The sequence below is a fragment of the Pogona vitticeps genome, chromosome 3 (assembly GCF_051106095.1).
Source record: "Pogona vitticeps strain Pit_001003342236 chromosome 3, PviZW2.1, whole genome shotgun sequence".
Classification (NCBI taxonomy): domain Eukaryota; kingdom Metazoa; phylum Chordata; class Lepidosauria; order Squamata; family Agamidae; genus Pogona; species Pogona vitticeps.
The window spans coordinates 67,460,657-67,488,364 of NC_135785.1; the positions used below are offsets into that span (position 1 = coordinate 67,460,657).

Here is a 27,708-nt window from a genome sequence, read left to right on the forward strand (position 1 = left end):
CATTGTCCTTTAGAATTCCAAAGCCCATTTTTCATGTTGATTTGCTGTCGCTGATAAGTGATTGCCCAACAGTATGTCGCATTTCCTCTCCCTGTGCTAAGTTGTTTGCAAAAGGAACAGAGGACAACTTGTCACATCAAAGAAAGGGCTAGAGAGCATGAGGAGGTAAAGCAAGAGTTTATAGCCTTTTGCCCTGAATTTTGATGGTTAATTAGTTCTTATCCAATTTATGCTCTTGTGACAGCTAGGCAGGGTCAATTGAAAAGAAGTTCAAGGTTAAACCAGCACAAAGTACCTCTAAAAAAAATGGCAGGCTTTTGTGTTGTTTTGTTGTTGTTGTTGTTGTTGTTGTTGTTGTTGTTTTTGGCATCTGGTGATAGCTCCCCTGATACAAAAATTATAGATTTGCACATGACAGGAAGGTTTATTTATATCACCAGTGATTGTTAGAGGCTTGGTTCGCTTACTATTAATGAGTCAGAGTAAAGGATTTCAGATTTGTGTACCTATACTCTGGTCAATTCTTCACATGCCAAAGTTACAAACATGAAAGCCTGCATCCCCCAAACAAGGGGCAGTTTGTGGCCTGTGTTTTCTTTTTCCTTTGACTAGCATCACTGGCAGCGTTGCAAATCTTGCACTTTGCTATAACCAAGAGTGTGGAAGTCAGAGTTTCACAGAACTTCGTGATAATAAATTCTGATCCCATGTTATCTGGTCTGTAGCTAACAGACTAACAGAACTTCGCTAATAAACTGACTTTGGTACTTCCCATCTGTTCCAACATAGTTTTGGTTGAAAAATGATGCTAAAATCTATTAAGGCACTGCACATTTGGAGGGCAAAACACATTTAGAAATGTATATTGTGAAAGAAAATATATTTAGAAAGGCGCATTTCATAGCTGTGAATGTTCATACAGGTTTACTATAAATTTGCTTGGATGAATACAGACATGCAATGGAACAGTTGGACCAAATTACTGCAAAACAGAATAGAAATGGACGGATTCATCAACTCCTATGTCTTCATCTCACCATCGCCATCATTATCACTAGGGAGCATATAAAAAAGCAGAGTCTCATGGGTAAAACTGATCAGAAATATATTTCTCAGTTAAGCAGAAAGGACCAAAGAAATTTTGGACTATAACCCACAAGATCCACTAGATTTGCATAGTGTGAAAATGTAACTGTTCCAGACTCTTGACTTAGTCTCTTCTCAGCTTTCCAAACTATTTTAGTCCCCTTGATAACCTTCATCTCACAATGTAATCCTTGCTTAAATGGGTGATTATGCTGCAACTATGCAGCATTGGTTAACGCCTCATGCTCTTATTAAAAACTAAGTTTTTACGGCAGCTTGGAGAAACACATCCACATACAGTGAATGCCTGTTGATCACACGCTGGGAATTTGATGGAGAGCCAGGGACTGTTTCTCATGGATGAAATAAGCTATTTACACTCATCATGAGCTAGATTCTACCATGGTTCAAAAAAAAAGGACTTTATAACAAGTTGAAATCAACTTCAGAAACAAGATATTTCCCCAGTGGCATGACGTAATTTGTCCCTGGCTCCCAAGTACCAAGATGGCAGCTTGATGATAATTACAGCAAGGCTTCAAGCAAAAGCTGTCGCGTTAATTGCCACACTTTTGATCTTTATCAGGTGTTAGATTTCATCTCTTTCTTTCATCATCCATATTCTATAATTGGTTAATGGTTTTCCAGTCCCTTCACCTGCCTCTTATTTAAATTGTCTAATGCAATGCTCTGGCCCTCCCTCTTTTCAACCAGACTGCTACACTTTTCTTTTCTTTTTTCGCTTGTTAATTTCAGGAGTTGCCTTTCTCCAAAGGCAGAATATGATGAAACGTGTTTCATTATAATTCTGCCTCTTTGTTCAGGAATTTAGGGCATGTCCAGGCTATTCTCGTTTGGAGAATCAAATGCAGGACACCAGAGCACACCATTCTCAGTATACACATTGGCAGGCTGCTTTAAACTCTGGCGATCCACATGCCTAATCCTACACATGCGCATATAGGAGTAAACCCCAGTGAGTGTAATGGGGCTTCCTCCAAGGTATATATGATTTTAGTCTAACAAAGATCCCACCAAAGCTCTGGTTTTTGTGCTGAAATATTGGGAACAAAGCACTTGGATGTTAAGGTTTCTTGTATTAGGAATACCAGGTATGAATGAGGCATTATTCTTGAGCTGTAGTTTGACTTAGGTTGTCTTTGCTGTTAGGTCAAAAGGTGGGTATGCAATGGAGCTAAATATGAGCTTCTCATATTTCCTAACTCATTGAACATTCCAGTAACTTCCTGACCAGGACCAACCCACTAACTACCAGCATACATCCCTCTTCGTACAGAATCTCATTTGCCTTTGGGTACACATTTTTCCTAACATACTGTATCTACTTTTGTACACTTTAATCTGTATGTGTTTTGGAATACATTTTTCCTGGTATGTGTGGTTTTGCCCATGTCCATTTTCCAAATACGTACATGGCACTGTGTGTATTTTTCCTTTGCCAAAAACACATTGCATGCCAGCAAAACAGAGATTTCCAAGTTACTTGCAAATGCACCTCTTTCAGGAGGCATGAAGTTTATATTTTTACAAAGATATGCATGCTGCTGGATAGCTCATTGGTTTAGATATCTGGTTGCTGAGCCAGATGCTGGGGGTTCAATTCTCCACTGTACCTCCATTATCCATAGGGTCCCTTTCAGCTCTGCAGTTCTAGTACTATTATTGTTGTTATTATCAAACCCAATTAATAGCACCTAGATGCTTGAAAAACACTTTCAGTTTGAAAATAATGAATCAGAAAAAACACAGATGTTGGGGTAGATAGACCTTCCTTGGGCACCTCCCCTAGGCATTCTTGAATGGTTCCCTGTGTTAGAGTGGAAATCCACATATTGGGATCTGTTTGCACCAAAAAGAACTTGTTCAGAACTTTGGAAGCTTACTTGCCGGACCACAACCACCATGCTAGTTCAAAACATTATTTTTTTCCAAGTTTTGCCCCTGTATTAAATCTTGGAAGAAGCTGCACCCTGAAATTGTTAGATTTTATGTAAGATGGACAATGACCGCTGCTTCACTGCCAATGAAATTCACCCATAACTCACAAAAAGTCAATTTGATTTCTATCACAGAACTGTGTTCTTAGGAATGTTGCTCAGTTGAGCTGATGTCCTCAACCAAGCAGAAACCACTCTTACCACCTTGCTTAAAAGCTGCTGTTTCCTGCTGTCAGTTGTACTAAAACACTACATTATTCCAGCAATATTCTTTTAACAGGTCTAAACATGCATCAACAAAAAAAGTTACTCAGCGTTAAAAGAAAAAAAAAAAACAGCTTCACTTTCCAAGCCCAGCCACCAAGGCAACATTTGACACATAGGCTGGCTAAGTGCTGCTGATGAATTCAAAATGTGACAGATTGGCTATTGTTTCCTTATTGTGCTCTTAAGCTTTCCACAAGATGCTCTGAGTGGATGAGCATTCTTTGATGAGAAGCCCAAGCAACAAAGCAGTACAGTAAATGGTGCAACAGCTTAACCGTGCCTCTTGGTGCTATAAAAATGAACAGCATGTTACTACTGCATTAAAAGTCAAGGGACTTTATTCGGATTTTCTTTTCTATCATTTTCTTCCCTCTGTGTCCCCCTGCACCCATCCTCTTCAACAGCACACAGTGATTATAAAAGCTTCTTCCCTGGCAAAGCTCAAGCTACCTGCAGAGATTCAACTTCCCTCGTCCTCTTATGAGAAGCCCTGGGGAAGCTGCCTTCATTTGCCCTCTCCGACTGCACATTCCAGTCTTTTAGCAGCACTGCTCCATATAGCATTGCAGGGTGGGGGGAATAAGGAAAAGAAAACAGACTTGTCCCCAAGGCTTAAAAAGAGAGAGAAAGAGAAAGAGAAAGGAAAGAGAGTATCCAAAGCGAGGGATGTTGGGCCATTTGTGTAGGAAAGGGCAGCAAACTAATTACTGTAACTAGTTGCTTTTTCTAGTAACTAGTGTATATGTATACTACCTTACAACTAAAACTCAATAAAGGATATTATTTGTAGTGTACATATGCCTTAAAGTTCGTGTTTACAGTTCTAGGAGGTGGCATCACTAAACGGTAGAGGACGATCACAGCCCAAGTGTCATTTTGTGCTGCCATATCAAATCCTGTTGCAGGCATTGATGCAAGGTGGATGGAAGAGAAATATGTCTCATACGACAAGAGCTTGTCACATTCAGGTTTCTTTAAAGTAACTAAGGCAATTATTTAGTTACTTTTGAGAAATATAAAGTAGTTATTTTTTAACATATAAGTGTAGCAATACATAACTGCTTCTTCGGACCCACTATAGTGAATTACTTTTTAAAAGTGATTATGGATGTTGCAGTTGTTGCTTAGGAGCAATACATGTGCATGTGCTGAGATACCTTTTTTCTTTATCATCAGTTTACTTGCTCCTGGAATGTGTCATCAAAACAGTAAGTGAACATGTTTGCACCTTATTTCTAACCCCCTTTCCTCCCTCCCCTTGTGGTAAGACATGCACAGCCAGAAGGACAGATGTAAAGTTTCAGAGACTGAACTTTGAAGAATCCAGCTTGCCTCCAAAAGGGTCTTTGGACTGTATATGTGCACATGTGTATCTGATTGGACTATGAACGATTCCTGCCTGAAATTGTAGAGGACCACTAGCCATCAGTATAGAGCCCCATGAAATGATGGGTTGATTTGCTGAAATTCAGTTCCTTGTGCTTGAGTGAGAGTTTGGTGCATGTGAGAAATTGCATTTAAATCCCAGCTCATCTATGAAGCTTGTTGAGTGACCACCAGGCATCAATATCTCATGTCAGTAACCCCACAGGGGTGTTATGCCACTGTGTTGTTCTTCTGAGTTACTTCTGCAGAGGGTTGGGGTTCAGATGTACAGAAATAATATGCAGAAATAATGAACTTACACCTGTCAGAATGTGCAGTTGACTGATGAAGGCTGATAGACTGGGTTGTCCCTCAGTGTTCATTACTGTATTATGAACATAAATTGATAAAATGTTACTACTATTGCTTAGTTGTAAAGCTTAATGAGCGAATAACTTTCTTGCCATCACGTTCAGAATGAGGCACAACAAAGCTAAAAGCCAAAGTGACGTGAAACTAGCCGGGTGGTAAATAGTTCATGATGTGTCATTAGAACTGGATTCAAAAGTTGTCAAAACAGCAGCTTAACAAACCTGCACCCAGTTTCCAGCCCTTTCTCTGTGTTACAAAGTAGTCAAGGTCAAATACTACAAGTAGAGCAAATAATTAGCAGGTCTTTATTATACAAACAAATCAGACTGAGGAAGGTTTTTCTCCTTCAGGGAGAGAAGCTGAATTACATGGCAAAAAAAATATCCACCAGTCATTTCTTTTGGATTGTATATGCACACTTTCCAAATGTTAGGAAATACTTAGCAGAAGCAGTACACATGGCAAGCACATAGTCAGCATGTCTCCATATTTTTGTCAGGATTTTTCATTGAGAAGCAGTTGGTACAGTTGATGTGGCAGCCATGACAAGTGACCCTAGATAGCCTTGTCCTCCAATAATTTGTTTTAGCCACCCAAATTGTTGGCCATCACATCTTCTGTGAATGCATTCCACACTCTTAACTATGCACAGTGATTTTTCTGCTGGTCGGGATCCAGAATTATACAAGTGTCAGTTTTACATTTTCTCAGGGCAGCAAGAAGTGCACTCCGTGCATGCTCTGTAACATTGTTCATAGGTATTTATTTTTCTCAGGAGTAAAGTTCAATTACCTCTCTGGGAAAATGCATGGAACTCATATGTGCTGCTGCTCTGCCTACCAAGTCTGCTAGAATTTCTGTGATCTGATGTTGTCAAACAAGGATGGAGCCTTGTGGTTGTCTAGCTCCATGGTGTGTCAAGAGATGTTAGCAGGAATGACCAAAAAGTGTCTGTGTTTGTTGGAGAAGATATTAAAGATCATTTGAAGCCACAGCAAGTGTGAATGTTCTGTGAGGAATTTCAGAGAAAACAAGAATAAAATCCCTTTGTGCTATTGTAATCGGCCAATGTTTTCAACATTTTTAAGCCCTTTATCTGACATTAAATGAAATTTAAGCAAATATTCTTCAATGTTATAATAGATGGAACAAAATCCATTAGCCAAGCTAAATGAATTCTGCTTCCAGGCATTGTGATACATTATCAGTTACTTCCTTCATCCCAGGGGAAATAGTTCACTGTAGCTGTCAGTCAATTGCCTGAATGCTTCAGCTTGTACCAACTGCATCCCATATATTGATTTTTGACCAATGACATCTCTCTTTTTGGACTATTATGGTTTTGTTTTCAAACCTTATTTAATTGTTTGAGGGGGTTTTTTTCCCAAAGAAAAAGAAAAGCAAAATGTTTATCCTCCAAAGGCTATAAACAGAGATCTCAGATCTAGTTACTATGACAACCCCACTTGATACAGCAAGCCTAGATTATCTCTAATGACAGACATGAAGTTTAAATTGCATATTCTGAACAAACAGTGCACTGTTGACCTTTTATTGAAAAATGGAATACAGCGTGATTAGCATAATGTGTCTGGTAAAAAAAGGAAAGTTGTAAAATAATGTGCTTGAATCATTACCTGCAGTACTAATCTTTAACAACCTGTTTCCCTGTACATAAAACACTAAAGAACTGAAGATTTATTTCAGGGCTCTTTTCAAATGTTGGTGGCAGAGTAATTTTGAAAAATAGATTTTAAAAAACACTTGTGACTCCTGCAATTTCGCCCCAGAGTTATTTCCTGTAGTAGAAGAATAAAACTGTGGAAATAAAATTATGATGGTGGTGGTGAGGAGGAGCAACTGTGGCGATGCCTATTATGCTCCGGTAACTTCTGTTATGTTCCTCTCGTGATTTCTTCTCTCTAGCTTTCCTCTTTTGACAACAGCTGTCTCCTAAAATATGCTTGCTTCAATAAGAGGAAAATATGCATGACAGTCAGGCCAGTTTCATCCATCAAATCTGCAAGGGCATTTGAATGATTTATTTCATGGGTCCTATTTTGAAAGAACTCACTTCAGAGTGGAGATTCTAGGAGTCTGTCTGGAGTCTGTGGCGTAGTTCGGCTACCATGTGTCCTCTGGTCAGAACTATCAGCTCCTCCTTCCAAATATATCCATTTCAAATACATTCTCAGTCTGAGGTGGTGAAACCCTCTGTGTTCAGTCACCATCCAGTCTTCTTCAACTCTGAAGTCAGCATCCTTGACATTATGTTTTCAATATGTTACTCTGCCTCACCCTCGAGTTCCTGAATGCCGTATACTGAGTGTAGCCCATCTCCAGCATATATACATACTCACCAGAAAATCGAATCAGCAAATAGAAGCCCTTGAGTCAATACTGGCTCCCTAAGAAGGCCACCTGGGCCCACATTTGCCACCATAGAACTGGGGAGGATGAGGGCGAGGGAGGAGACAGGTATAGTCCAGTAGCACCTAGACAATTTGCATGTGCATGTCTTGGAAAAGCAGAGAAAAGTGCAATTGTGACCATCCCATTCCAAAGGGTGGGAAAAGGCCTTTGCTTATCATCCATCTACACTTGTATCCACTATATTCAGTGGCTTTCTGACAATGCTAACTCTAATGAGAAAGCATTCACAGACCTATAGGAGCTCCTCATCTTCAATATGAAAGCCTTTTCCTCTTATATATTACTCCTAGGTCTAAGAGAAGATAGCAGACTATCAAGCTATATACACCTATCCCCTCTGCACATTTTACCATGTGTTGAATTGCAAAGTAAATGCATTAGTAAATATATCAGCAGATTTATTGGCACTTACAGTGGTGTTTGCACCATTTTACAGCATGTCAGGGAAGCTGGCAGAGGCATAAGAGTTTCTATTACACTAATAGTAACACTGCCTTAAGGGGATAACAAAGCACTTAAAGAGTTTTCCTGTCCTTTGCTGTGGTGTACCTTTGATTTCATTCCATCAGCATCCATAAAACAACAACTGGAAACATTTGTGGGATCTAATAAGATGTCATCTGCATTTTGTTTTCATTTTAATTTCATCAGTATAACTGCCTAGAGACTGTAGAACCAGACAAAGGCAAATATTAAAATGCAGTTTTAGGTTGTCAAGGGAGATGTAGGTTGTCAAGAGCGTTGGCAAGCATCTCAAGTTTGGATCCTAATGAGGAGATTTCATGCTAGTGGAGAGTTTTTGTGCTGATAACTGGATGGTCTCTAGTCAAGCTACAGACCATCCACATGAATCATTAGAGCTGCTGTGATGTCAAAGATACCAAGAGTTAGCACTGATTTTAGTGGGCTGAGCAAAGCTTGTGCATGGCCACCATATGTGTACCATTTTCAGCTCCAAATATTTAAACGAGTTAATTGAGTTCTTTCATTTTTCTTACAGTCCAGATTTGTTTTAAAAGTTACTTGCAAAAATTGTGTGACTTCTTTTATATGCTTTTCATTTATTAACCTTGTGACAGGTCAAATCTTACCTGGGATTCTTTTATCTCTACTCTTGATTGTCTCATTAACATGTGAATGCACTGTTTATACAAAGAGCAGGGTGATGAGAAAACTCTGCAAGGGTATAGCAAGAAGCCCAGAAACCTAGTTAAACCAGTTATTTTCTTTTCAGTAAATTAGGTCTCATAGATGCACTGAGAGCTCAAATTCACAAAGGCAGGTGTCTCTGGATCCAATATTCTGTCCTTCAGGCAACCAGCCAGCTGATTCCTCTTTGCTTTGAAAATTAACCTTTAGGCAAGGGCCCGCTTCATTTGCTGTCTGTTTGTTCTCTGAAAGGTAGCAAGGTTTATAAAATGTCAGAAAGTTAAGGCAAGTTTCATTGCTGGAAAAGAAAAGGTTTACCTTGAAAAATCAAGATCTATTTACCTTTGCCTGGACACATCACAGGTTTTCTGCAAGACTGACAAGTTAATCACAGAACTAATCTAAGCAATCAGTGATACCACTGAAACTGGAAACGTGTCTAGCCATTTCAGTGTCCACCACAATGCCTTATGACAAGGAGTCCATGGGGGTATCAAATACCTATAATAATATTCATTGTACAGGGCCAAATTACATGTACTCTTCTCAGAGTCTTATACTGAGTTAGACCAGTTTAAGTGTGATCAACTCTGCCTGAGTGCTTTCACAGATTATTACATAATAGGGTTACTGATGGAGATTTCCCCATGATCCTTAAACATGTGAAATATTTTTGGCAACCATCTGTGGCAATGTGTTGACTGTGGCAGAACCCCCACATCACGCCTGTCCATCACGGGGAGCTCGAGGGCAGGAGCCTATGATAGGACAGGAGGGGCGGAACCAAAAGGACAGTTAGACAGTTGGTTAGGCAGTTAGAGAGGAGAGATGGAAAGAGGTTGGAAACAGGGAATTGAACAGAGAGAGTTAGGAGATTGAATTAGGAAAGTTAAGACAGAGATTGGAAAGTTGGGATGCTAGAGAGAATAGGAACCAGTTCAAAAGCATAGAGAATAAAGTGATAGTCAAATAATATTGTAACAGTGAATAAGAACACATACAAACCAAAGTGAAATCAAATGATATTTAATGAATGAGCCTAAACATCCATGATTTTCTCCTGTGATTTGCATAACCTCTATAAGCTCAATAAATATGTTGTGTTGACAGCACGTGTCTAAGATCTTGGTATTGAGTGAATAATACCTGGTGGCAGCATGAAGTGAGGAAACGCATCCAGAGGGTGGACTTCTGTTTAGGGAAAATAAACAAAGGACACTGGGTGGACGTGATATTGACCAATAATCTCACCCCTAAAATATTTTCTGCCTAAGACAGAGGAACAATTGTTGCCTTGTCCTATCAGAAGACATGGAACAGCACTTAAGGCCAAATGTTATTCTGGCACCTAGTAACACAGGAAACTGTCTTATACTGAGCTGGACCAGTACTGATAGCAGTTCTCCAGCATTACAGGCAGCATTCTTTCCTAGCCCAACCTGGAGATGCTGAGGATTAAACATGAGACTATTTGCATTGCTAAGCATCTGTTCTACCACTATATTACAACCCTTCCTCCCTAGAGCAGCCAGATGGTCTCCCATCCAGATAGGATGCCCTTCAGTCCAAACACATCTAACTTTGCCTAACTTCCTAAATCAGACAGAACTGGGCATGCTCAGGACAGCAGAAGACAAAGAATCTCATACTTCTTGAAAAAGTTAATCTTTTTTTTATTTTTGGACTACAATTCCCAGAATAGTTTGTAGACATATTGACAGTAGGATTCTGAAAGTTGTAGTTCCCTCCTCCGCATCAGCTTTTCCAAGCTATCATATCTGGTGGTTCAAATGAAGGAATAATGGGGCAAATAACTATTTTCTGCACTTTCATAACACCTGGAATTTACTCCCTAACACAGCCACCTCACTCTGCCGAATGACAGGGCCACCACTATGACCATGTGCTGTGTAGACATGTTGACATGAGTTTGGCTTTCCTGTTTTCAAACCACACTTTTCTGACAGTTTTCCAGTATTCTGGGTGGAACTGGTGCATAGACACTCAACAGCTCACCTCTACTAAGTGGATGCTTCTTAAACACTTTGTTTTCAATCATGTCACCATGGACTAATAACTGGTCACTGTGTACACAGAATATTGGACAAGACATAGGTCCTTGGTATGATTCAGCAGGACTTTTCTTATGTTCTTGTTGCATTTGAGAGCATATCTGTGGCAGCATTAGTGACAACTGTAACATGTGCTCTGATATTTAGTTGCGTATAGAATAAGGAATAGGGAAGTGGTATGTTAAAAGGCAGAAGCCAAAACTGAGTCTCCAGAGGACACTTTGTACAATTGAATCCGTACGTTTAACAGAGCTATTAAGCAGCCATTCAGCACAGCAAAAAATGCTTCTTCACTAGACCTTAGTTCAGCTCACATACAGGCAATGCATGAATCCTGTCTCAAAACTAGAAGCGTGAAAGCCCTGCCATTTAAGTTAGGAATACAATGGCGCCTTGTTTAACGGGCGCTCCATTTAGCGACGAAATCGCTTAGCGACGACTTTTTCGGAGTGTTTTTGTGCTTCGTTTAGCGATGGTCCCTATGCACAATTTTTGCTTAGCGATGGTTGGGACCATGCTTCACATAGTGATTAAATTTTGGGTCCCCTGTTTCGCTTAACAATGGTTTAAACAGCCTCATGTTTGCTGTTTTTTAAATGTTTTTCTGTTATTTATAAAGTTAAAGCTTACTGTTTAAAATGTTTGAAATCATAAAGTGCACTTAATAAACCCTTTGTTATCCAAATTTGACTTTGTTCTGACTCTTTTTTAATTTGTTGATGTATTTTCCCCCATTGAGATGCATTGAATAGGTTTCAATGCATTTCAATGGGAAACCGCGTTTCGCTTAGCGATGAAATCGCTTAGCAGCGATTTTTTTCAGAATGAATTAACATCGCTAAGCGAGGCACCACTGTATAAGGGATGTGATCAAATTAAGAATATATTTGTTTCAACATTTGTAAATCACAAGGTTCATGCATTTAATCAGAAGTTAGAATACACACCCACAGCCCAGATTGGAAATCTAACTTTTTTTTCCAGACTGAAGGGCATACTTTCATTTTTACCACTATCTAGACTCTGGTAAACAAGTGAGGAACTCCCAGGCTGCTCGGCATGATAGGAATGTTAGACAAAGGTGTCAGTAAACTTCTGCTGACCCTTGACATCAGCTGGGTCATGAGCTCTTTCATTAACTCTAATAGTTTTCATATTAGAGCTCCAAGTTAAGGAATCACATTGACTGCTAGGGTCAGGAAGTTCACACAATGTCTCACATGCTTCCAAGATACCTTGGTGATTCATTCTGACATGAGGCCTTTGCTAATGAAGCAGTGTTGATGAGAGAGTTGAAGGAAGTTCACAAGAAAGGTAGGGTAGGTATAAGTTCACATAGCCCCCTACATAGTAGAACAGAGATTGGCTATTTAAATCAGTGGTTCTCAAACTTTGGTCTTCCTCATGTTTTGGATTTCAAAGCTCAGAAACACCAGACAGCACAGCCAATAGTCCAACAAATCTGGGTATCCAAAGTTGAGAGCCACTGGTTAAAATAATATGAATGCAGTAATAATATGTATTGTTTTGCAGACCATGCAGTCTTGTCCTGATTTTTTCTGAACTGGTTTAAATATTTATTTGTTGGAGATAACATAATGAAAGAGTAACCTGGTCCATCTACATGGCCAGAAGGACAATCACAGACATACAGATAATCCAAAGGGTGGTTTTATATTACTGTTTCTTATCTGGATTTCTTACTAGAGATCTGCTAGCCAAACCAGCTCTATCGCTGGGCAGAGCAAGGGGCTGCCTCAGGCAGCAGATACTGGGTATCATGAAAGGGCAACAAATTGCCTCTGAAATTCATTCTAGAAAGATGGCCCAGGACAATACCACAGTTGGTGGTATCAAAAGCCACTGAAGGTTCAGCAGAGACACACTCCCCCTGTCTAGTTCCCAGCATAGTCATCCACCAGGGTGACCAAAGCCATCTCCATTCCATAGAGCCTGAAATAAGATTGAAATGGAGATAGAAAATCCATTTTATCCAGGAACTCCTTGAGATAAGAAGCCACCACCTGCTCCAATAGTTTGCCCAGAAATGGAATAGGGAGATTAGCTGAGGAATTCTGTGCACTGTAGGTTTTTTTTTAACTTTTTCTATGCTCTCAGCCAGAAACAGAAGCTGCTATGATGATGTGCCAATAGGTTCTCTTAGAAAATGAGGGTGAAACTGTTGAGAAAGTGGTCTGCTGATTAAAGTAGCAGCTGCCCTTGGTTCTTCTGCTCCTAGCTTCTGATGGTAGGGAAATTAATTTCTTTCCTGACCAAAGAAAGTCCTATATGATTTGGTGAAGTTTAGTTTTCGAATGTCCAGGCTATACATCCACAAAGAGGCCCACCCAGGCACCTAGAAACACCAAAATTACACAGACTCTCCTCTACAATCACTCCAAGTTTGGTGAAGATTGTTTTCACACATCTGAGTAATATACCCACAGAATGGGTCCTCCCAGGAAAGACCCAGTCTTTACCAAACTGTAGAGGACAGTCACGGGAAACTTCTCGAGGTGCTTGGGGGGAACTTAACTGAGGGAAACCTCTTTGTAGGTGTATAACTCAGATATCTGAAACCCAATCTTCACCAAACACAGAGTGATTGTAGGGGAGACTTGGAGAAAGCCTCCCTGCAAATGTTGTGCCTTAGGGGCTGTTTTATAGACAAACAAATGAAAAATCACTAAAATACGTTGATTCATATTCCTTGAGGACATTGATTCATACAAATATGAATTGACAAATTAGTGATTTTTGGCAAATTTTGCAATTCAGTTTTCAATTCATGCCTATCTCTAGTACTCACCAGTTGTTTCTCATTGTCCTAATGTCACCCAATGCTGTTCATTATTCTTATAAACAACCTGGATAAAGGAATTGTGGGGATACTCACCAGATTCACAGATTTGCAGAAGGGGTTAGTTAATGCTTCAAAAGGCAGAATCAGCGTACAAGATGACCTTAACAGATTCAATAACAAAGCCAAAACAAACAGAATGATTTTCAATAGGGAAAAACATATGCATTTAGGCAGGGAAAACTAGATGCACAAACATAAGATGAGTGGCCGGCGGCTTGGCAGTAGTAGCTGTAAAATTTATCTAGAGGTCTTAGTAGATCACAAGCTAAGCATGAGTCAACAGTACGATAGTGTCAAAAAAGGAAAATGCTATACTAGGCTGCATCATTGGAAGTATAGCGTCCAGATCAAGGGAAGTAATTATGCCTCCCTATTCTGCTTTGCTCATACTTCACTGGGAATACTATGTCTAGTTCAAGTTTAAGAAATACATCAATAAGTCAGAGGAGAAAGATAAGGATGAAAAAAAAATCTAGAAACCAAGCCTTGTGAGGAATAGCCAGGTATGTTCTGCTGGACCTCTCAGCAGCTTTCTGGGCACAATTCAAAATGCTGGTTTTAACCTATAAAGCCCTAAATGGCTTAGATCCTAGGTATCTCAAGGATTGTATCTGCCTTTATAAGCCTGCCCAGATGAAGCCTTTCTCACAGTCAAAAGCCTTTTCAATCTTCCTTTGTAGACAATGGTTCCGATCCAGATCAGGGCATACATGATCATCCCAGAGTGCAGGGCAACAATGGGCTCAAGTTAAAGGAAGCCAGATTTCAGTTGAATATCAGGAAAAACTACCTACCAGTTAGAGCAGTACGACAGTGGAACCAGTTACCTCGGGAGTTGATGAGTGCTCCAACACTGGAGGCATTAAAAAAAACTTAATCACCTGGCAGATATGCTTTGATTGTATTCCTGCACTGAGCAGGGGGTTGGACTTGATGGCCGTATAGGCCCCTTCCAGCCTCACTTTTCTATGAGTCTATGATTTTATGCTTGCTTTAGAACAAGAAAAGATGTTAAAGATATTTTGCACTTGGTCTCTTAATCTGCAAGATACATAACATCGCGGCTGAAATCCTGCTGCTTAGCTTAGTAAATCACAACTAAGGGGGTTGTGGGCCACAAGTTGTGTGCCCTGCATGTAATTGATTGTGCAATATACCTTTACCCTTGTTTTGTGTTGTGCTTTCACTGGGGTTGGGAGGAGGATGGGCAGAAATGTGATCTGTGCAAAAAAAAAATTATTTATTTATTTATTTATTTATTTATTTATTTATTTATTTATTTATTTATTTATTTATTTATTTATTTATTTATTTATTTATTTATACCCCGCCTATCTAGTCAATTGTGACCACTCTAGGCGGCTTACAACAAATATGATTTCAAAATATGAACTGCAAACAATATAAAGTAAAGGGAACTGACCTCTGTTGGTTTTCTGTAGAACAGGTAGGTGTATGTGTTATAACTGTTTTTCAAAACATTTTTATAACATACCTTAATAAATACTAAATATATGTGAAAAAACTGAACTCTCTAGGAATCATTTGGGAAGTTTGTATCACAAAATGGTACGGTGATGACAGTGTTTCACCATTTTGTATCTACTCTTCTTTTTCAGTCAGTACATAAGGTATGAGTAAGGTAAAGGTAAAGGTTCCCCTTGATGTTTTAGTCAGTAATGTTCGACTCTAGGGGGTGGTGCTCATCCCCGTTTCCAAGCTGTAGAGCCAGTGTTTGTCCGAAGACAGTTTCCGTTGTCACGTGGCCAGCGCGGCTATACACGGAATGCTGTTTACCTTCCCACCGAGATGGTACCTATTTATCTACTCGCATTTATATGCTTTCAAACTGCTAGGTTGGCGAGGAGCTGGGACAAAGCGACGGGACCTCACTCCATTGCGTGGATTCGATCTTTCGACTGCTGGTCTTCTGACCCTGCAGCACACAAAGGCTTCTGTGGTTTAGCCCGCAGCGCCACCATGCCCCCCCAAAGTATGAGTAGTGTTTGGCCTTTCATTGTTTGTTACATGATTATGCTTGTTTTGATAGTCCTTTAAAGCTTCTTCATACCTCTCAACCATACAATATATACATACCCATTGCCATTAAATGGACGTATGTAGATAGGACAATTTCCCATATTATTTTTCTGTAACTAACAAAAAAAACCCAAGACAAAACAAGTGCCAGGAACTGTGCTCGGCCTAATGAATTATCTCTGCTTCGTTAATTCTCCTGCGTTATTAATCAGACAAGAAGCATAAACTGTGGACTTCATTAGCAAGATCATAAAGGAGTCATAATGACAGCAATCATTTGACTCACGTTAGGAAGGTCAGTTGCCTATTGAAGCGAAGGGAGAAGAGATTAGTTTGCTTGCCATTTTCTCAACTAAAAAAAAAGTGTCTTGCGATCTAAAATATTACAAACTATCCCAACAGCAGGGAGTAATTTATAAAAGGCCTCTGCTAGACATATATCCACAGAAAGATACCCACTTTTTAAACAGCATGATTATTATTGTATCTGGAGGAGAAATGGGTGAATGTTTGCCATTAGTGGAAATAAATTAATTTTTTTTAATCTGCTGAAATTCTGTATAGCCAGCACAGGGACAGGCATACACTATTTCATTTCTCATGAAGTTTATCATCCTCAAAGTCAACAAAGCTATTTTCTTCAGGTAAAAAGCTGTAGCCTTGTGCTTCTCATAAGCAGCTTCCTGAAGCAAAGTTTTAAAAATATATTCAATAGAATTCCAGAGTTTATGAATGCCTCATGAGGAGTTATGAGATGGCATATAACTTTCAGTTCAGTGTTTACTTGGCCCTTGCATTTTCCTCTGAAAGGGAGCCCAAAATGACAAAAGGCACAATACTAAAATGCGCACGGTATTATCAAAATGCAGCCAAACTGAATTACATGTTAACAATTAAAAAGCTACATTGAACCCAGAATTCACATTTTGCATATGAGACAAAACCACTTTGTACAAGAGTCATAGACTTTAAACCATAAGAGAAAACATGAAATGAGCACATATTTTGTCCAAAAATATAAACTGTCCTCCATTTCACTGGACAATATAACTAGCTGTTGGAGGATACCATTAAAAGTGTTTTTTTTTTTAAAAACTACTCCAGAACAAGTAAAGGCAGGAGACAAGAACAAAGCATATCAGGTAAAATTATCTGAAACTTGCCCTTGTTGAAATAGTTCTTAGAATTGGCTTCACAGATAAATTCCCACCCTCTCCCCAAGTACAGAAATTTTGCTGATTCTACCTATCACGGCAGTTACATTCATGCCTAGAAGAATGTTCCATGTTGAAGAGCAGACCAGTAAATATCATAGAAATCACATCCTTCAATAAAGCACATTTTGCAACAGCCGGAATAATTCCAGAGAATGGGTCTTGGCTCTATTAAAGAGTCATCTAGCAGCTTAAGGCATTGTTAACATCAAGCAGATACATATTGTTTAAAACACAACATTTTCAGTCCAGTCATGTCCGACTTTAGGGGGTGGTGCTCATCCCGTTTTCAAGCCGTAGAGCCAGCGCTTGTCCAAAGACAGTTTCCGTGGTCACGTGGCCAGCGTGACTAGGGAATGCCGTTTTACCTTCCCACAGGCTTCTGCGGTTTAGCCCACAGCGCCACCACGTCCCTGGAGTATCCTTAGAACACCATAATTTCATGGTTTCTTAGCTTATATATGGACTCTTTCCCAACCCAAACAAGTGAAAAATGTCTCTCCTAAGGCTTTGTTATGGACAGTAACTTTAGATTCATGCTAAAATATGTCAAATTTTTTGGACCCAGTCTTTTGCCTTTGGACTCACCTGCTACTGGATGTTTCCTCCCTGTACATTTCTGTGATGGCCAAACTAAAATACAATGTTAGTTGCATGTTGAGAGGGGAGCAAGAAAGCATAATCTAGCTGCTTTGTGGGAGAAGGAAACTGTGGTGTCTTGGTGTGGAGCATGCTCACAATACAGATCAGGGCCTCCAATGCAGGTTTTCTTTCACCTCCAAAACAAAAGCAGCCAGGTTAAGCCTGTCACAAACAGTTTGGCTCTTGGCCATTCAAGACTGAGTTATTCATCCACAGCAGAACATGAGGAAGGATGTTGGAATTTGATAAGACAGTGTGCCATGGAACATCAACACACTAATTTTCATAACTTCCATCCTAATCTGATTAAGATGGGCATTCTCATATACAGTATGAGGATACCCAGTACTGTTATTGCTTTAACCGAACAAATAAATCTACTTTACATTTTATTCAAATGCTACTACCTATCTCCTAGTCACAGTTTGGTGCTGATGTTATGTGTGCAAGGAACAGTCTAGAAAAAGAACACCCATTTTATTTAGCTCTCAGACACTGGGATATTTTAGTTCCCTGCAGAAGAATATCCCACTGCAGAATCCACACAGAACCAGAGATGCAACACTGCATTCATCCTATATTCTTGTACAGCGTGAGATAATGTCTCCAAATTGCAGCCATTTCCTTTATGCATTTTTTTTCTACAAACAAACAAAAAGGTGTACAAGAAAATGTTCTAAAAGATCTAAATATTTTTGCCATTTGGGTACTTTTTAGCCGTAGTCATTGTTAACATAGGAAAAGGGGGGGGGGGGGTTCATGCTGTTTTTTCACAATTCATGATAATGCAAAACAGAAGTTCTAAGTTTAATTGTTCGTAATCTGGACCCATTTAGGTGAAACTGACATTTGTTGCACTGGAATTCACTGGCATCTGGAAATGCTCCACAATACTAGAAGTTTGTGTTTTGCTTTACTTCTTGTATATTCTGACTCTCGATAGAACTATTGGAGATGACTGGATACAGCTTTTACACTGAATAAAATGCATGGCTTTGCATAAGAAGGAGTAGATGCACAGAGAAGGACCTCTTCAGGCTGAAGAGTATCCTTTATCTGATATGACCAATGCTGGCCTTCCTTCAACCAAACGTGATTTTTTTAAGAAAACAAACAAGAAAAACACCAACTTGTCAATGTCACTTCCTTTCTTCTCACATTTCCTTTCTAACTCTTTCTGAGGAAACTGAGAGGAGACATCTTGCCTTGGTTCTTAAGAAATAAGGGTACAGCCATGGCTCCTTGTGTCTCTGTTATGTAGAGCCCATCCATCCTGAACTTGCCCTGTCCAGGTAAAACAAGGAAAGAGAACAAAGAGAAAATGACATAGGTAGGGAGAGGAAGGAGAAGACTGGCAACAGGAGAGAGCAGTTTCTGTTGGGAATTGATGCTACATTTGCCAAGTACAGTGGACCCTCGACTTACAGACGGCTCCACTTTCAGACTTTTCGAATTACAGACTTCTCTGGCCGCAAAATTTAGGTTCAACTTGCAGCCAGAGCATCGACCTGCAGACCGGAATCGACCTACAGACCGGAAAAAACCCCAAAATGGAACAAAAATGGCCAGTTACAGATTAATCAGTTTTCAATGCATTGTAGGTCAATGGAGCCTTGACCTACAGACTTTTCGACCTGCAGCCACAGTTCCAATACGGATTAATTCCGTAAGTTGAGGGTCCACTGTAAGCCTTTGGACATATGGCATTTTTTTTGCCTCTTCAATACATTGGCACCCTCTTGGTTGTTAGGAAATACTCCACGACTCACATAGTACATCTTTTTAAAGTATAGTGTCTTCAAGCATTAAAATTACATTAAAATCTCAAAATACTGTTTCCTTGTTCTTTTATCCATTCATGTAGCCATTCCTGGAAACTATATATTTATTGAACAACATGAACATCTACTTTTTTATCAGTAATGATAAAAACTCCTTTGTCTCCTACAGCAATAACCAAATGCATAGGTAAGATAGACTCTGAGGTTCATTTCTTTATGATTAACTAGCTTTTCCCAAAACACTGCTAGGGAACAGTTTTCATTCAATAATCATAATAATCATAATAATATTAAACAATAAAAAGCAATGAACTTTACAATTAAACCCATGTAATGCAATAACTTCTTTGATCATTAAAAATATGCTGGGGAGTTGCATCGGAAATTGTTTGAAAGAGACAACACAGTTTTAATATTTAACTGTGTCCCATAGCTGAATTCTTTATGTTTGCTAGATTGACTAAGGCTACATAGCTATTAGCTCTCCATACATTTCATCTTCAATTTCTCCTCACAGTAGGAGAAACATAAAAATGGGGGTCAACATCTGGTCATTACATTACCTCTGGCTGGGAAATGCATTTTGTAGAAATGGGAGAAATAGTGTAGAAATGACAAAAGGCAGAGTCCTGAAGTATAAAAAATTGTAATGATATCATAACGGAGGTTTCATAAAATAATATTAAAATAATATGCAGCATAGCTCCAGTCATCTTATCAAAGAACCTGGGGGTCCTGATTGCTTAAAAGGGACATTAGCAACATCTCTGCAAACGGATTGCTCAAGGTCAGAATGAGATCCAAACGAGAAGACCCAGATAATCATTCAAAGCCATTAAACTGTTCATATCTTTGAGTGGGGCGATGCAGAGGAAATCAAACCCCCTAATATTTCCCGCTGGTTCTGTAATAATGTTTTCATCTGGTATAATAGACTTTTCTGCTGAAAACAGTTCATCATCTTATTGCACTCAAGCATAATTTACTTAAAGTCAAACTCCACAATTATGAAGTCCATAAGAGTACTAGCGGAAAAGAGTGCTGGACCCAAACTGGCACCAGGGATGCCACCCAAGACCTTCATGTGTCACGTCATATCAGAGGTCTGTTTTCTTCTGCATTAGACCGCTGTGTGGTGCTCATGGCCAAGTACAAGCAAAATACCTGCTCAGCTCCCCAGGCCTTTGTTGTGTTGCCATTCAGCTTACATAAGTACCAGTCATGAGGTCTGTATATTGTTTCTAGTGTCCAATGCATCAGCTGATAGATAATTCAGTGAGTTGGAGGAGAAGTTTCTCCATTGTGCCTCCTGGGAGAAGAGCCAGCCTGTGAAACTTTGACCAAGCTGCCTAGTCCCAGAGCAACCCTGAAAGAAGGGAATGGTAAACTACTTCTGAGTATATCTAGGAAGCCCTGGAAAGGGTCACCATAAATTGGAGGGGCTATGGCAGCATAAAATTATTATTCTTTTTTTATTAGAGGATCAGGGCCAGCCGAAGGGTAGTTTGCTGCCTAAGGCAAAGGCTAAGATGCTGCATCTCCCAGGTCTATGTACAGTATAGAGATTACCTGGCGTCATAACTGAGTCTCACTTAAGCTCTGGTGAGTGGACAGCAAGTCATATCACACCAAAGGGTACAAGTTAGCTTTGCCAGGGGGGCATGGATCAGGCTGCATAGCATATACCAAACTCTGTCCATTAGTACCTTGCCACTGGTCCCCACTCTTTAGCATCTGCTACCTCAGGCAGCTGCCTCACTCCCTAACAGTAGAGATAGGGAGCTTTAGTTGCTGGGGCAGGCAAGCGAGAAGGTACTGGTGCATTCATTCCTGCTTATATGGGTTTTCCATAGACCTCTGGTGGGCCACTGTGGCAACAAAATGCTAAATTAGAATAGCTGTTGGCTTGATACATGATTGCTCTTTTTTATATATATTCTGTGAGCAAAGTGACCCTCTTTAAAGGCAATCTGATGCCCCCAATATAGAAAAGAGAATCAGTGGGAGAGAACATAGGCTGAAACCCAGCTCCTTGTTTCAATTCCTAAATCATATAAATCTCTCCTTTTGCAGCCCATGGTGTTTGAATGTGACTAGGAATGTTTATGCATGCTTCTTACTGCAGAAGAACTATCAACATTGGTAAGACACTGTACGTCTCTATCCAGCACCACTATCATCTCATCACCACTTTACTTCAAGGTATGCATTCTAATGAAACAGCTGTTCTATCTTTGCTACAGTTCCTTCTGTTCCCATGGTAACCACCAGTGTCATTTATATCAGCAAAGGTTTTACCACAGGAATGCAACCGTTTCCATAGGAAGGTGCCTTGAAGAGGCCTTTCTCTTCAAGACAGCTGTCAAGAGGACATTCCACCTAAACAACAGGAGGAAAGATCTCCCATTAGCTGTGGATTCATACAGTTCGGTATGAATCCTAATTATCCTGTTGTGTAGCCCATGTGGACGGCTAGTTCGCACCCAGATGGAGCTGTGTGTGGTGTTATCTCAAGCAACAACCTTGTGATATATCGGGTTGCGGCTTAAAAGGGAGGATGGAAAAACCTCCACCTCTATTCTGTCCTGTTCTTTTAAAAAATATTTCCCTAATCAATGCAGCACAATTCTAATACCATGTTAGGTTAATATATAGCTATTTCGACATGCCATTTATTTTATTTAACCAAACAACAAAAACAAAGGAAAACAAGTAACATCACCAGCTGAATGACGGCCATGAGAAAAGGCAGGAAAAGAGGCTAGTTGATTCCATGGTCTATGTGACGCAAGGCATCACAGCCCCAGTAAGGCCTTGGCTAAGGAAAAAGTCAGGGAAAGGGAGGGTTTCCTCCTTCCATCTCCTCAGCCTTCACTCCAATTTTTTGCCTTCACACTACCATTGTCCCCTGCTGCTGTTGGTGCTGCCTCTGTATTCATGAGTAAACTGATTAAATTTACATGTGCATAACCCAGGCAAACTTAATCATCATAATAATCATATGCCATCAAGTCAATTCTGATTTATGGTAATCCATTTCAAGTTTTCCAGGTAGAGAAAACTCAGAAATGGTTGACCATTCCCTTCTTCTGATGGCTCTCTGGGATTGTGCAGCTCGTCCAAGATCACACAGGCTGGCTCTACTCAGAAGTCATGGTGGGGAACTGAATTGGCTCCACAACCAGACACCTAAACCATTGAGCTATCCAGCCAGGTGAACTTACAAGTGGGTGAACCAGCAATCCAAAGACCTGTGCAGACCTTTCTCATGGGATCAGCCATTCTCACAACATGTCCAAGCCAACGTCACTGTTTCAGTAATGTGTACATGTTAAAAATTCCACCTCATTCTAGGACTACTCTATTTGGAACTTTGTCCTGACAGGTGATACCAAAAATGCATTGGAGACAACGCATATGAAATGTGTTCAGCTTCCTCTTCTGTGCACAAAGGGTCCAGGACTCATTGCAGTACAGGAGTGTATTCATCACACAGGCTCTATAGACCTGGATCTTGGTATATGTCGTCAGCTTCTTATTAAGCCATACTCTCTTTGTGAGTCTAGAGAACATGGTAGCTGCTTTGCCAATGTGTTTATCCAGCTCGACATCTAGAGAGAGGGTGTCAGAGACTGTTGAGCCAAGTTACACAAAGTCATGAACAACCTCCAATTCTTGTGTAGAGATAGTGATAGAGGGAGGTGAGTCCACGCCCTGGCCGATGACTTGTGTTTTCTTCAGGCTGATTGTTAGTCAAAAGTCTTGGCAGGCCTTGCTAAAACAATTCATGAGTTGTTGGAGGTCTTCAAGAGAGTGGGCAACAATGGCTGCATCAGCGGCAAAGAGGAAGTCCCGCATGCACTTCAATTGGACCTTGGTCTTCACTCTCACTCTAGAAAGATTAAGGAGCTTTCCGTCTGATCTAGTCTGGAGACAGACACCTTCTGTTGCAGTTCCCAAGGCGTGCTTCAGCATGACAGCAAAAAAGATCCCAAACAGGGGTGGTGTGAGGACACATTCCTGTTTCACTCCACTTCAGAAGTCAAAGGGATCTGATGTTGAGCCATCAAAAACTACAGTGCCCATCATGAAAGGAACTGCTGATGTTAAGGAGTCGAGGTGGACATCCAGTCTTGGGAAGTACTTTAAAAAGGCCATCCCTGCTAATCAAATCAAAGGCCTTTGCTACCAAAACACCTTCAGAAATCACATTTGGATTTGGGATGAAATTGTGTATATATTAGGGAGAAAACCAAGCAGGGCTTAATTAGATTCCTGGCTATTATTTTAGCATAGGACAGCAATGGTGAACCTCTGGCACACATACCACAGCTGGCATGCAGAGCCCTCTCTGTGGGCATGTGAGCCATAAGTCGCCATCAAGAAATACTTACCTATCCTCCGATCCTAGATTTCAACACTCCCCTCTGCTAGTCCAGTGGAGGAGTGCAATGGTGGCCATTATTGGTCTAGCCCGACGGGGGTGGGGGTGGGGTTTGGAGGGCCGGTGAGTATTTATCTGTTAATACCTCGGGGGGGGGGGGAGGCATTTAACCCTTCCAGTGCATGGACAGTTGTTTTTTCTAAACTAAAACCTCAGTATTCAGGTTTAATTGCAATGCTGGCACTTCGAAATAAATAAGTTGGTTTTGTGTTGCAGTTTGGGCACTTGGGCACAAAAAGGTTTGCCATCACTGACATAGGACATACTGTTTGATGCCTCCTTATGTATCTAACTACATTGTACATCAATATATTGTTCATATCAATCTGAGATTAAATGGAACTCTTTCCTGCTAGCATAAAACCAACACATGGCAAATCAAACTACTGCTTTGTTTCTTCCCCCCCCCCCCCCGAAAAAAAAAATTGGATGTCCAACTTGACATATTTCATGAGAATGCTGGGTGTGTTTGTTTTTATTTTGAGTTGTTTTTGCTTTTGTGTTAAGTGACATGTCTGCAGTGGGTGTCTCCTATCATTCAAATATGATCCTTTTTTTTCCTCCTGGCTCCTCATTCTTAATTCCAGTGCCCAATGCTGCTCAGTTTCAGATTGATCTCTAAGCCCTCTTGAGTGCTTTCTTCTCCAGATCACTTTTCAGCTATTTTTAGTTCGCTGCTATCCTACTGAGATTTACTTGGCCTTCCTCTGGCCAAGGTTATACCTAGATCTAATCTGATGTTGTGTCTTGCTCCTGACTTAGGCATGGCCTCTTTGTCAAAATTTATGGTTTACACACCATCTTTGGATTCTTGTACTGGCATCTGGATTCTGGATGGGGATAGAATCCTCCTCTTGGAGGTTATTGGCTATTAGTACTGTCACAATGGTAGGCCACTGAGGTGGTAGGTTGTTACAGAGATCCACAGATGTGTCAGCAATGAACACAAAATCCTCCCTTCCCCATTGGTGGGTAGCTTATTTCTCCATGCCATCATAGAGACTTGGTAGTATATTATGGGATAAATGAACGTTGGTTTTACCAATAGTAAAAGATAGCACATAGTGCATAAAAGGGTTGCTGAGAAAAATCACTCTGCCACTGCTGCATTATTCTGTGGTTTATCAGGCTTATTACCCTGCAGCAGCAGGAGTAGCAGTATACGTGGAAAGGACAGAGGGGAGAAAAAGAGGAGAAAAGGAAGGGAAGGAGAAAGGGTGGAAGAGCTGTGGGTATGGCTTCTTTCCAAAAAATATCATACTGTGACTATTATGCCAATCTACCTAGTGTGGATGATGGTTAGTCACACAAGCTTCCACAGAAGTCAAGATGAAGGTTCGGCAGAATGACCATCCATGTGGAGCCCAGCAAGTTCTAAGTAAGATGTAATTACTACATGAATGGTATAAATATAAGGTAAAGATCTACAACAAGGCATACGGTGCTGTTTGGATTCCCTCAAAGACACAACAGGCATATACAATAAAGGCAGAGCCAGACTCCAGTGGCCATGTACTCCCAAGCAAGCACCACAGTTCAATAGGAGATGGCTAAAGACTCCTGAGCCATTAACTTCTTCTCAATTGTCTTCACAGTAAAGCCCAATCTAGACCCTTAAAAAGAACACAGTTAGTCACCTTCTATTCAGTTGAATAAAGGGTAAAACCCACTTGACCTTGGCTACAGGAGGAAATTCTTTTATTGAAAGACTGTTTAGAAAAGCAGATTACACCTTAAATAACTTGTAAATGGAGGACATTCACACTGTATCCTGGTAGCTGCTGGGCAGATCACTTGGAACAAGATTTATTGATGCTGGAAATAGATTACCTTTAATTTGCTGCCTGAGTGTGGATGTAAGGAGGAGGAAGAAAAAATCTTTTGCTAGCAGTTCCCTTCATGCCTTGCACCTGGCTGCGACAGACGGCTGCTTGAAAGGAACAGCACAATGCCTGCAAAACAGAAGCACATGTCTCTAGATGTTGAAGCATTGAATCGGCTTTCGAGTATTGGGAGAAATCATTCTGTTTCCAGTTAAATTGCAGTTCTTTGGCAACGAGCTGCAGTCTGCTCAACTGGCTGCTTCATGGGTGGAACAGAGATAATTAGAATTAAAAAGAAAATGAATGTATGGGATCCATGCTGTGGGTATACACACATAAGTGTGCATGATAGCCACGAGAATGCTATCACACACAGGTCTCTCATTTTTAGCTGCCTGCAGCATGGTCTGGTGCAAGCTGTTTTCCAGTGAGCACATGACACACAGGAGAATGTGAGCCAGGTCAGTCCTGTTCCATACCGAAGCTGGATTCTTCTGATCCAGCAACAGGGCTAACTCTTTTATTATTTTTATTTATTTATCCATTAATTTATATATTTATTGAGCTGGGCTAGAGTGATTCCCGGACAGATGGAGGGGTTGCTTTGAAAGAGATCGCTCCCAGTGAAACTGTCCCTTCCAACACAATTAGACACAATCCTTTCTCACTAAGAAGGTCATACTGTTAACTTAGTAATTCCAGAAATATATACACATATTCCATCTTTTCAATAATACACATACATTGGAATAGCTTACAACAGTTAAAATGGCACAATCACTACATGCACATACTCACAGTATCAAACTATAAACACTCACCAGATGAAAAGTCTATGCAAGGACCCACCAAATTGCACATGATGTGCTTGGTGAAATTAAAGTTTGGTTAAAAGGGAAGATTTTTACAAATTAGCAAACAGCAGCTAGTGGGAGGTGTAGGTACATCACACAGGGCAAAGATATCCCCATAAATGGGAAGGATTTGGGGGGGGGGGGAGAACAACCATTCCCAGAGTAACACAGCTAACATTGTTGTTATTGTACTTATGTGCCATCAGTTAATGGCAATCCCAATGGTCCTATTGTTGTTAAGACTCTGTTCAAGTCTTGCACCTAAAGGACATGGCCTGCTTTATTAAATCAATCCATCTCTGGTGAGGTCTTCCTCTTTTCCCATTGCCTTCAACGTGTCCTTATTGGCTTTCCAATAATTTTCTTCTCCTGGCCAGAGTACAAACTGCTTCAGTTTAGTCATTTTAGCTTTAGTGAGGGTTTAGACTAGATTTAATCTAAAACTCCTTTGTCTTTCTGGTGCTTCATGGGTTCCATAATGCTCTCTTTCAGCCCATATTTAGAATGAATTGACCTTTATTTCTGCAGACTTTCAATGTGGTCTCGGGGCCTGATCACACCTGGCAAAAGAACCCCAGCTATACCGATATGGCCATTTTTATTGTTCCATAAATTTTCAAGCACACAACCAAGATTGACTTATTTTCCCAGTCAGTGGTTTATTTCCTTCACCAGAAGAGTTGTTTTATTTTGTACTGATAATAAATTGCTTCATTCCTTATTGTTTTAGCCCATGTGAATGTTGCTGTCAATTTATTTCCTTTGTAAAGGGGCTGGATTTCTGGGTGCTGTGGCCACTTCATGGCTACTGTTACCCTGTTACTGTGTTACACTGTTACTGTTACTATTTTGCTGTTATTGGCATATCAACAAATCAGTACTGTATTAGGATCCACTGCCACTGCCACCACCACAAAAATACAACATGAAAACATTACTCAGATGGAAACAGCCTTCCCCCTCATCCTAGAAGGTGAAAGAAGGCTTCAGATTTCCTGCTTTGAATTGTAAAGAAAGGAGCTTTGCATTTATTTAACCCTGCTCTTCACTTTTCTTTGAAAGCCATTCAAAACCCACCTCCTTCTCCTGACACAAAAGGGAAAACATATGCAGGGATTACCACTTCCAGAATACTCCAGCCAGTATAGCTTCTGGAATTAGGATGTCACATTCCTAGGGCAAAAGTCTAATAAGCCAGCCCAATATCAGAAGTCCAGAAGACACAAAACAGATGCCAAATTACCAAAGCCAAAACACAAACCATAGTCAAAAGTCAGAGTCTAAAGCCAAGGGTCAAGAGAGCAAGATCCGAGATAAGCAGGAGCATGGATACAAGCCAGAGAAT

At 40.3% G+C, this 27,708-nt stretch overlaps 1 long non-coding RNA gene across 1 annotated transcript; it reads right to left on the reverse strand.

Moving 5' to 3' along the window:
• Positions 1-315: 315 nt before the first annotated feature.
• Positions 316-27,708, reverse strand: LOC144587926 (uncharacterized). The gene is made up of 2 exons (XR_013543184.1): positions 27,625-27,708; positions 316-25,638 (listed from the first exon to the last, which is right to left on the reverse strand). It is a non-coding gene; the product is annotated as an uncharacterized LOC144587926 (long non-coding RNA).